Here is an 11,932-nt window from a genome sequence, read left to right as displayed (position 1 = left end):
CTAAAACCCTGGGAAGACTTGTCAATCTGCGTTTCCAAAGAACTTTTCTTCTTGTTGTCTCGTGTTAATCTGCGCTATCAGGTCCACTAGCCCGCAGTCTGTCATCTCAACGTGGCCTTGAACAAAATGTCTCCGAGGACTAGGGGAACATCAGTGTTCTCGTGAATAAGAACACAACAACATAACCTACTTCCACCCATCCCTGTCTCTATTTCCCTTTTCAAAACTGCGATGGGGGGGGTGGTGCATTCGTCTGAATGAGAGATGGAGAGAGAGAGAGGGAGTGCTTGTGTATGTAGTGTGTGTCTGTGTATGGACGGGGGAGGGGGTGCGGAGAGTGGGGGCTCACCTCCTCCTCCAACTGCTGTGTTATCACATCACGCTGTGTTATTGGCCACTTGTCTTCAGCCAGTTGGATACTGCGCCTCCTAACCTGCCGTAACCCCACTGTGGTGTTTAAACAGTAATACAGTTCATTGCCAGTAGTATAAACAGAGGCGGCACTCAACGTGTCAGTCAGGTAAATTGCATAGTTTTCTTTTACAAGGCTGTTGCTCACATTAGACGTTACCTGCAATTTGCATTTTGAGTGCAACAGCAGTTAAAAGTCCGACCAAAGTCCTCACCAAAGTGCTATTCATAAAAAGTTGATGTTGCTACATTTATTGTTGTCGTCTGATTGCACCACGCGCGCATCTCAGGACATTAATTTTGTGCGACGGGGCTCCAGGCTTCAGGCTCGGCGGCTCGGACCGGTATCTCAGCCGGCGACCCCTGCGCCCGGACGACCTTTCATCTTTGAACTGCGACCCCGAATGCCACATAAATGGAGATACAATATCCTCTCTTTCATTCCTCCCCCCTCTCAGTCAGAGCAGGCTGAACTTTGCCCCTGAAGCTTTTCACAGAAATGTGTTTCAGGAAACTCTATCCTTTGACCTGTAGCGTGGGGACAGATTGTTACTGACAAAAAGAGGTTCTCTGATGTTTAAAAAAAAGAAAAGAAAATCGTGAAGCTATTCATGTATCGCGTTTAACGCATTGTTTGAGGGAAGACTGGCTGCAGATGTTTTGCGGGGCCCAGTTGCAGCTGTGGCCGGCGACAGCGGAGGCGAGGGGGAGTGTGAACAAGTGTGGCGCTTCAAAAAAAGGGGAAGGTTAACAAGTGTTTAAAGGACATGGGGAAATGGACTGCTGTTTTACAAGACAGATTTTTTTTTTTTACAATCCTGTTAACACGGCAACTTATTAAGTGTCTGCGACAGTTCTGCTCTGAGGTTTTGAAACTGAATTTTTTTTTTTTTGTTGTTTTTGCTTTGTGGTGGGGGCGTCCGCAGTGAGAGTTTTGAACTTCAGGAGTTTCCTTTTTCAGACAAAGAGAGAAATGCAAAATATGGACAGCTCATAGAGTGTACTTGAAGACCGGTGCTGCGGTGTTTTCAAAAAAGCAGAAATATCTCAAGCGTATGTCGTTAGCCTAAGAGCATAACTGCCTGAGTCGTGTTTTCAGAAAACAAGAAAAAACACAATTTTTAGGAAGCACATTGGCATTTTTATTGATATTGCAACAGTAAGTCAAAAAAACGACTTAGGCAACTATGCTATCAGGCTAACGATATATCTAAAAGCTTTGTGCCACACTTTTTCATCTGTATTTTAATCTAATCTATCCAATTAATCCGTGACTCACTTTTCATATCAACACTAGTCAGCGCGAGTTCACTGAGTGGTTACTTGGGCACATCATCATTTAAATCTTCGGAACAGAAATATGCAGATTTGGAATTGATTCGTTCATCTATTCAGGAATAAAGTAATGCGACCCCGCCGGCCTCCATAGAATTTCTTTTCTATACACTTACACTGTATGCCGCTGAATGTTTCAAGGTAAAGAAGAAAGATTAAATGGAAAACATATGAATACGTGGGCAAAGGTCAGCACTGCAGCGGCGTTCTCTTGGCCCTGCAATGCAAACAAAGGAGAGTTTAGACTCAGACGCCTGATTGTCTCCGAAGGAGGGAGGAGGAGTATCAGCAGACATTAACCCCCCCCACCACCACCTTTGACCTCTACTCCCCAATTTCAGCCGCAGTATCTCCCAAGCTTTCCAGCGAACTACGGTTCCTCGCGGGGAGGAGGCAGGTGCGAGCTGCGGTGGGAGGGCCCGCTGGAAGTCACACCATACTGTAACCTTTGAACTGGAATGCGTATGAGATGGTTGTGACATTCCCCACGTATACAGCTGCGGGGAAGCTGGTGAAAGTGTATGACGCAGCAAAACCGGCCTGCTCGGAGATAAAAAAAAAAGATTTTAATTTTTATTTTTTTTGAAAGGAATCAATTCAATGAAATTAAAATATTTATAAAAAATATACTGCTAAACTTTCTTATACAGGGTTAGGGTTAGCTTCAATTTACCTGCAACATCACTGTATGAATATGGCACTGCTTAAACAAAAAAAAATTTATTAGCAACATTTACCTTAAAGTATAATTAAGGGGGAATGTCTGGAGGAACGGCCCACGTATATTTCTCATTGTTGTTTAATGACAACAATGAGCTGGATGGGTTAGTTCTAGTCACACGTGTTGTCCAGTGATCCGCTATTTGGAAACTGCTACTATTTGTGGGGAAAAGACAACAGGAGGGCCCATATTTTTTTTGTACATGGGTGCTTACAACAATTAAAACTATAATGAAGTCATATAAATGACGGTGGACCCAACGTAGCAAACATTAAATGTGCAATCAGGGACGTTATAATCATTATTTTAATTACTATAATAATGCAAGTGGCCTGTACATGGTTTGTTGTTGTTTTCATTTTTTTTTTTTTTTTTACTTTAATTACACAATGAGAAAATGTTGACGCCCAAAACGTTATTTAAATTGCTTAGTTGTTTTTCCTCAAGAGTCTGGCTTTCTTCCACTGTACCTATATTTAAGCAGCGGTTTGGACCTGTACCTGATTCATATTTTGCCGTATCGTCTGATAAAATAAATCTACACTCACATGTTACAGTAACTCCACTTTCACCTCTTGCACGAACAACGGCGCAAAAGCTGACACAGTTTATAGACTCAGACCACGGCCTTGTGATGAGTGGATTATTCATTAACGAGTGGAACTGTCTTTATTGGCGCAACAAGCTACGGATGGGGAAGAAAACCCATGACCTCTGTTCAAAATAAACAGACAGGAGTGATTATGAGTGGATTATGGCGGACATGCTAAACAGCCATCTCAGTCGTCCCGGTAAATATTCCACTTTTGCCCTTGAAGTGTGTCAGGGAGATGAAACTGCGTCTGATAGACAAGACAGATAATTCCCGTCCAGCGCCGTGCCGCGCTAAGAAAGGGGATGCGTGAAAGTCACATCCGCCGCCGTCAGAGAAGGCGCGGGCGAGCCACCGACTCAAGTGCGCTGACCTCCAGCTCCTTCGCCAGACTCACAATAAGCACATTGTGAGAGCTATTTGAATTTCAGAGGCCAGGAAAAGTCCTCCAGGAAAGCAACGTTATATTTAAGTGAGGTCACCATAGGATGTTGAGAAATGTCTTCTGGGGGGGTGGGGGTGGGGTGGGGGCACTGACGCTGAGACAGCCGATACTATGGTCGCAGTCCAGGTATGTCAGTGTTATTTAGCGAAGCAGCTCCGTGTTGAGTTTCTCCAGAGAGCCGCACTGAAAGGATCCCAAACCCAGCGCAGCGCTCTGTGGAGGGATATCATGATGTGGCCTCACAATAGGGATGGTGTCTGCTTTCCCATTCAACAGCCTCCTCAGTCTGCGACTGGAACAGAGAAGAATGGCTTTTATAAACACCTATAGTTTAAAAAAAAAAAAAAAAAAAAGGTCATCCCGCCTGCAGCTGTTTTGTTAAGGTGTGACAGTGAAACCGCACAGACATTATTCAACTTGACCTGAACTTACAGAGCATGCGAAGTTTGGAGGTGGGACAACTAGGTCCCGGAAACAAACAGGTCAGCTGCGCCGGTTAAAACCTCCCTCGTCCTATGATCATTTTGCCATTATCCAGCAAAGTAAGCGCTCTGCCAGCGAGCCAATTGTGAGGCTGCGCTGACAGCGATGGGAATGTTTACATCTCCCCACGCCTGGCCTCATATCTAATGCTTAACCCATACCCGCTTGCTCTGAAACAGAAAAATCAAGAGGAATTTTGGAGTTGTTTTTGGATAACTGTCAAAGTATGGGAAAACAGGTCACTGCTTAAGCGTGGCTGCCTCCGCGTGCGAGAGCGCGGCGTTTGTGTGTGTGTACGAGAGTGAGAGACAGAGGGAGAGAGGGGAAAAAAAAACGCAGGCAAGACTAGGCCGACTCCTGTGTGGGTGAGTTGCCTCACGTCCCCCCCCCCCCCCTCCCCGAATGTGCACTGGCCCTGCATCTTGTTGACCTAGTTGGTGCTCTTTGACTAATCCCTGACGGTACTGCGGGTGGTCTGGGAGGAGCTCTTCTCCAGTTTCCTCTGCGTTTGAATATCATATGGCAGAGGCGGGGCCTAGCAGACAAAATAAATAAATAAATAAATAATAAAGTAATAAAAAAAAAAAAATCCCAGAACTGCCAAGGGATTTGACTGGAGCGCCTGCCAACACAACATGCAATGTTGTTTTTTTTTGTTTTTTTTGTCTGCGCTCCCCGCACCTCCTCTCTCGCTCTCCCCCCTCTCTCTCTCGCGTGCTATCACGCCTCTTCTTCTTTCACCCACTTGTCTGACATTAAAGGCATATTTTTTTACCAATATTGACCCACTGGTTCAAAAGCGACACTGATACTTTCATTGTGTTCGTGTGTTCAGGAGTGTGTGTGTGTGTGTGTTTTTCCTGAGCAATTAGAAGCCCTGTTGCAGTCCTGATCGTGTAGCCATCCGCGCCGTTCAGCCATCGGCCCCGGTCTCTCGTCTTACATGTGTAACAGGAGTTTTGCCACTGACACACAGCTGACATGCTGTCTTCTTGTATGAGGTTTTTATTGCTCGTGTTTGGGTGATCCAATTACTCTTTCACCTTGCGGTTAATGGCTCTCCTAACCCGCTCATTCACTCAGTATGGGCCATTTGCGAGCATAATGAGAGACAGATATGCTGTTAATGCACGCACCTTCACAATGACTTTAGGGCCGGGAGTGACAGTGTAAAAACAAGCCTTCGTGCCGGCGCAAAGTTTCTGCCTTTGTTTTTCTTTTTCCTTTTTTTTTTTTGACACAACAGTGGACATATGATGTGCATATTTGTTTAACATGTGCGGGACAAATGTATCAGCGAAGCAGCAGCTAATCCGCAGTCAAAGCTGCTGTGCTGATGTTGGTTTTAGGCTGGACGAGCTGCTTTTGTTTGACTGAGGCTTTACCGGTGAGGACACAGCGGGGGCTGAGCTAAAGAGTCAGATATCAGGGACAGAGGCACCTTACTGTCCCCCCCAACCCCACCCCCCCTCCAACACACACACACACACACCACACAGATGGTGCTGAGCGAGGACAGTGAAAACACAGCTCTGTCCCTGGGCCCTCGTCCTTGCTCCACCCATCCACCACCAGTCAGCTGTTCCCACGGGGCCGTTAACATCCTATTGACCCTGCTCACTCATTATCAGATCAGCATGGAACACACTGGGGCACTTTAACCCACCCCTGTATACACACACACACACCCTCGCACTCCACACACACACCGGCTGCAGAGCACACAGTGGAGTATTTTGGCCCGCTGCTCCGTGCACTTAGGTAGCTTCACCGATCACTCCTTGGTGTTGGTGCGTTCCGACAGAGTGCTCCACCGGGAGCTCAACGCCCACTAGTGAGTCTCTTCCACAGATGCTACCGGGCCCCGTGGGACGACCACGGCTTCCCAGCATCCCCCTGCTGATTGTCAGTAAACGTGTTGACATAAATGTAGTGTAGCTACTAATGAGCTGCCAACCAACAGCCACTGACAGCTCCTTAGGACTTGTCAATATAAGAAAGAAACTGATTTTAGCTCATTACACTAGGACGTCTGACAACAGATTAAAGCCCGCAGATCACAGTATTTTCTTCTTTTGAAGGCCACATCATTAGCCAGGAAACCATCTTAAAGACATTAGAATGCAGTGTGGACATGTGTAGTGTGTTACCCCCCCAGCTCCCCTTCCATTGCAATTGAAATTCATGACTAGTCCGAGCCAGTGTGATACTCATGTAGGCACAAAGCCTGCACATCTAATGTTTATTGATAGCAAAGCCTACATAGGTTGTTATTATTTCAAGGCAGTATGGGAAGGCTTAGTTTCACAGTCTGCATGCGTGTGTGTGTGTGTGTGTGTGTGTGCGAGCGTGTGCCATCTGTGTGTATGTGTACACGGCCTCAGTGTTTGTTTGTGTCACACAAAAAACAGATTAGTGAAAACACTGAGGTAAAATAAGCAGCCTGACCTTGCTCTGAAACTGAAAGGCAATCCTCTGAATGATCCGCGGGTCAGTAGCTTTGTCCTTCAGACAGTTAAAGTCTATCCTTCTCATCCCCTCCCTCCCCCTGCCTGTCTCACTTTTTCCTTCCTTCTCTCTCTCTCTCTCCCTCTCTCTCTTGCTCTATGCCTTTCTTTTGCATTAGTTGTATTCACATTAAATCCCTTATTTTCAACACCTTACGTAAAACTTATTCTCCCGTATTCTTCAGCCCCGCGCAGCTGCCTGTCTTAATGTGTCACGCACACGTTCGCGCACGCAAAACTTTTGATATGCATGTCATCTTTTCATGTCTGCTCTTTGAACACGGCTGTTTGTGTTATTTCAAGACGTGATTGTTCCCCGTGACAAGCGGCGATGGCACTGATGTGTCTGATCTGCCGCTGCGCCTCAAAGGCAGACGAGGCAAGACGCAAAGGCGGCATCAGATACAACCAGCCATATTAAAGACTTCCCCCGCAAACTCTTTGAGCTGTGAAATGTTTGACGCTTCAAGAGCGCAGCCAAAGTGGGTTGCCAGGTGAGAGCTGGTAACCCCGCCCCGCCATCCTTCATGTGTAGGATGCCTCAAGAGTTGCCGCATTCACTGGAAACTGCAAGTGTGTCAGCAGGTTCCAGATGTCAGTTATGCAACGTCTAATTACGGCGAGAAGCATAGTTTGTTGTGCGCTCTGGTTTATATTTAAAATGGCCAAGGCTGCATTATGTTAAATATAAGGGACAGTGCTTGGAAGTTATAAGTTTATACTGCATTTCAAATTGACTGTAATCTGTGTTCAGACACCAGGAGTACGTGATTTGTGCTGTGTTTGAATGAGCTTAGACTGGCATGTTTGTGCACAAAGTCCTTAGGGTTTGTAGGTTTAGGAGTTTTAAAAGTATAGTTTACAGATCCAATACTGATGGTGCTGATGCCACTGAGTTTCGGTGACATTGTTAGTCCTTTAATCTGCGTGTTGCAAATAGATCAACAACTGCACATAGGATATGTAGTGCAAGAAGATTCATCACAAATCTGGGTGACCCCATCATCTCATCCCATCTTCTACTGCTGCTCTGTCCTCGCTCGAGAGCTTGTCCCAGCTGTCTTTGGGAGAGACAACTTGGACAGGTCGCCAGTCTATCACAGGGCTAACACAGAGACAAACAACCATTCACACCTGCAGGCAATTTATAATCACCAATCAGCCTAAAGAGCATGTCTTCGGAGGATGGGAGGAAACCGGAGTACCCGGACAGAACCCACACAGGAGAAAATGCCAACGCCGCCCAGAAAGGCCGAGGTCGGTCCCAAACCTGGACCTTGTTGCTGGGAAGGCGGTGACTAAATCATTGAGAGGATAATCATTTAGAACATCAAGGAGCATTGGCATATTTTACTTAAGCTTTTGTGCATCCTATGACAAAACCTGGTAAAGACGGACAGGTAGATGAATACCAGTACTAACATTTTCTACTCTGCTTAGAGTATGATGATCTCTACATATGCAATCAATGCTAAGTGGAATGCCGATGACAATCCAGGGTACTTGTATGAACAGTGTCTCATAATTACGCCTTACCTATACACTTATAAACACCGTGATTAACACCACTACGATATTACTGAGGAATTTGCTTTGGTTACCAAGCACATTTCATTGACCTTTCCTCACTTAATCCTTGTGGTTTGGCGTAAAATGTCTCAACAACTATTTGATAAATTCTAATACCTGCAAAACTACTCATACTTTGGGTTTAGTGCAAACCTAGAATGTTGCTAATGTATAAGATGGGTTATATATTGGCATGTTAGTGTTGTCGCTGTGAGCTAGCTTATTCTTTGGCTTAAGCACCACGGCCTCTCAGTAAAGAAAAAAAAGATTTATAAGACATGTTTTATGCTTTAAGTATTCACCATGCAAGAACAAAATGCTTCCAAGGACACAAATCTGTTTTAAACAGAATTACTTTTTCTAATGTTGATTGGAAACAGCACTGAAGTGAATTTACTCTCCCCGAGACTCAATGTGTATGCATGGTGTCTGAGTGTGTGGACCTAGCATTAACATCCGTCCTGGTGAATTTGACTGCTAGTGTCAAACTCAAAATCACCAAATAAGGAAATGGCACCGTAAGTAATGTCTGCTCATTAGTTAAAATATTTTTGCAGCTGTTAGCTAACTAAATACTGAATGCACCTAATGAAGAACTGAGAAATGTAATTATTCAATATGAGTATACTATGTCATTGGTACTATACTATGGTCATTACACATGAGATAAATGATAAAACCTTAATATGTGTAATTTTGATGAGGGAGAGAGAGAGACTTTACAGCTTGCTCCAGTATATGAAAGTGATGGCGCACACAGCACAGACAGCTGTTCGAGGTTTGGGTGATTTCGTGTGTGTTTTTGAACTGCTTCAGGGCAGGAAACCCTCAGCTGTGTCTGGCAACACAAGCGTTGGCTAGTTAGCACTAGCCCAAGGAGCTTCCCTTGGACTTGTCTCTGTCCGCTAGTATCAACCGATGTCAGTGCATATAAAAGGTCAATTTTCATTTAAACGCAAGACAAACTGATTTGTTCCTTGCGAGAAAGATACTTGATATTTACAGAAGATGAGCAACCTTTTAAAAGTGATTTCCAGTAATTGGGAACTGACACCAATGAGATTAAATTAGGGACCCAGCCTCTCTTGTCCCAGTCAGGCAGTGATGCAGAGGCAGACTTTTCTGTTTCAAACCGTGACCTTTAGATATGTCTGGGTTGCTTCCTGCCCACATGAATATCCTGTAGACGTTCGCAAACACAAGACATCCATCACTTTGAGAAACAGAAAAGGATTACCGCCTCGCGAACTAGTCGAGCTGCAATTTACATTCACGTCTATCCAGAATCTCAAGACAAATTCTAATCAGTTCATCCGTGAGTGAATATGCAGACCCGTAAAGTGGATATAGCAGAAATGAGCTGCTGCACGAAGTAGGGACACCGGATAAACAAACAAAGCAAGCTTTTCTGCAAGATTTCCTTTCCTCGTCCTCCTCAGACATAGTTATGTATGTAGATGTAGAGCTGTATGTGCTGTTTTATTAAAAAATGGCTATCACGTTATTTGACACACGCGCGCACACACACACACACCTCCGCCACAGCCCCAGAATGACGGATCGATCGAAGAGTGACAGCAGTGAGGAAATAGAGAGAGATTCAGGATTTACATCGTCCTCTGACACGCTCATATAAACGCCCCCCAATGATAAAGAGACTACGCTCTGACAAGGACACCAGTCCTCGTTTAGCTGCTCACAAGTTAAAAGATTTGCCATCTCCCCTCCCTCTTCCGCTCCCGTCCTCCCCATCCCTCTGTCTTTTAGCAGATTTCAGTGCAAACCATATAACCTTTGTGAATTATTTAGTTTATTGACCTCTGCGGGGATTTAATATGAAGGTCGTTTCCTGCTGGCAGAGCGAGTGCCGGCGGGGTCCTCAGGTGACACGGCCAAGGTCGGCCGTCTCCCTCCAGTTAATAATATATTTGTCACACGCGGTGCGTTAGCCCCCCGACACAGCGCTACTGCCTTCCACTTGATTAGTGCAACCAATAAGGACTGCCAAAGATAATAAAGTAGACATTGGCTTAAGGAGATGTGTCAAATGTCCACAGCATCCCCCCCCAACACACAGTCCAAGCACGAACACACACACAAATTCACACCCTCTTTTCCTCCCTCCACCACCTCCTCCTCCTCCTCCTCCTCCTCCTCCTCTCTGTTCTTGTTTTATTGTTTCCTAGATGAAGGTTAAAGGGAGATGCTGAACAGACAGAACAGCCTGAGGGCCGTGGAGGGCCTGGCCGCCTGGCTGCAGCAGGCGTTGCGGCGGGTACCAGTCGCAGCCAAACCCCTGCACCCCCACCAGTCCCTCCACAAGTATGCACGGCGCGCTGGCGTGTCAGAGGGGCAAGAGGGTGAGTCTCCCCAGAGCCACGGGGGCAAGTGGCTTACAGCATCTTATGCACGCGGGGGGCAGTAGAGAGCCGCTGGTCCCTGACCGTGCCTGTCAGTGATAATAATCACAGAGAGCTATGGAGCCTTATTAGCGCGGCCGCTTGGCTGAGACAAAATGGCGCCCCATAGGTGAAGCCCAGGTGAATTACGGCGGTGGGGAAGGAAAGCATTACAGCAGGGGTGGCAAATATATTCTGGCACGATGCTGTAATGAAGTTGGTGCAGTCTGCGAGGATAAAGAGCACGGGGCTTAAATCTCTGCAAGCTGAACAAGCCTTAAGTGCAACATTATTGATCTGATTGTATGAGTGCTGGTGATAATGGAGAATCCAGGAGGCCCGGCAATGACAGTTAGATGCTGGTGGTAAAAAAAAAAAAAGAAGAAGAAGAAGCTGCTGCAATCAAGAGTGAGTTGCAGTCTGTCTCTTTCTTTTTTGTCCTTTGCCTTATAGTTTGCATCGGGGGGTCGCTGCAAGGTCATGTAGGCCTACAGCTGTGAGGTACTTGGGACACCTGCTGTCACATATGGATGCAAACGGTTACATTAACATACGGGGGCTGGATAAACAAATGAAAAAAAATAATGCATAAACCACAACCTTAAGAGTGGCTGTGTGGTCAATGAACGCAACGTTTTCAGGTATGTGTTGAAGTGAACCTGAAATTTGAATTCTCTGCACTGAGGTGAAATCATCATATGACTGAAAATGTATGCAATTTCGAACTAATAACAAAAACTATCAAATTATATGTTTCTTATTTCAGTTTGAATTGTTTTACCACAGTGATGCATATCCTTGGCCCCTTTGACAAAATATTTGTTCAAGACGTCATTTATGTCCCCCTTTAAAATCAATGCATGTAAGAAGGACCTGATGACGCTGATGTCGCCCAAATTAAAGAGGGGAGAGCAGATCACGATGGGAGGAGAAATCTGCCAGAGCATTAGCATGATCTATGGTGCGGCCGGTGGAAGGACGCAGTACATCCTCTCTGAATGAAGGCATTTGTTGAGTCTATTAATGACCCTCTACTCTGGACCCCTTTCTCTATTATCTGAACTGCCCGGCGCCATCAATAACTTGTCCGATTGCGATCTTATGAATCAATGTCGTCTCCCAATCTTTGCTCTAACGTGACAATTAGGCTCAGTGTTAGGATTCGTGTTTGCTAAATCCAAATGAACTCATCCCACCTCGGTATCTATAGAAGTATCAATGTATCTCATTATTTGAGACAGTCTAGTGGCAGAAGGAATTAATGTTAAGGACTGTAATCACTGCAGTTGGTTTTAATGACAGAAGGCTGCACCTTTTCAACAGTGTCACTATAAAAATGTGACTTTCTGTTGCTAAGCACTACTTTATCTGTGCCCTATAGCCAGAACACAGTGGAATAAACTGAGCATGCTGCATGCAGTTTTGATTTGGTTTATATGCAAAGATCGTGACATCCTCCCTTGGGGATTT

The sequence above is a fragment of the Mugil cephalus genome, chromosome 15 (genome assembly GCF_022458985.1).
Source record: "Mugil cephalus isolate CIBA_MC_2020 chromosome 15, CIBA_Mcephalus_1.1, whole genome shotgun sequence".
NCBI classification, from domain to species: Eukaryota; Metazoa; Chordata; class Actinopteri; order Mugiliformes; family Mugilidae; genus Mugil; species Mugil cephalus.
Note: the sequence above shows the minus strand (reverse complement) of the source record.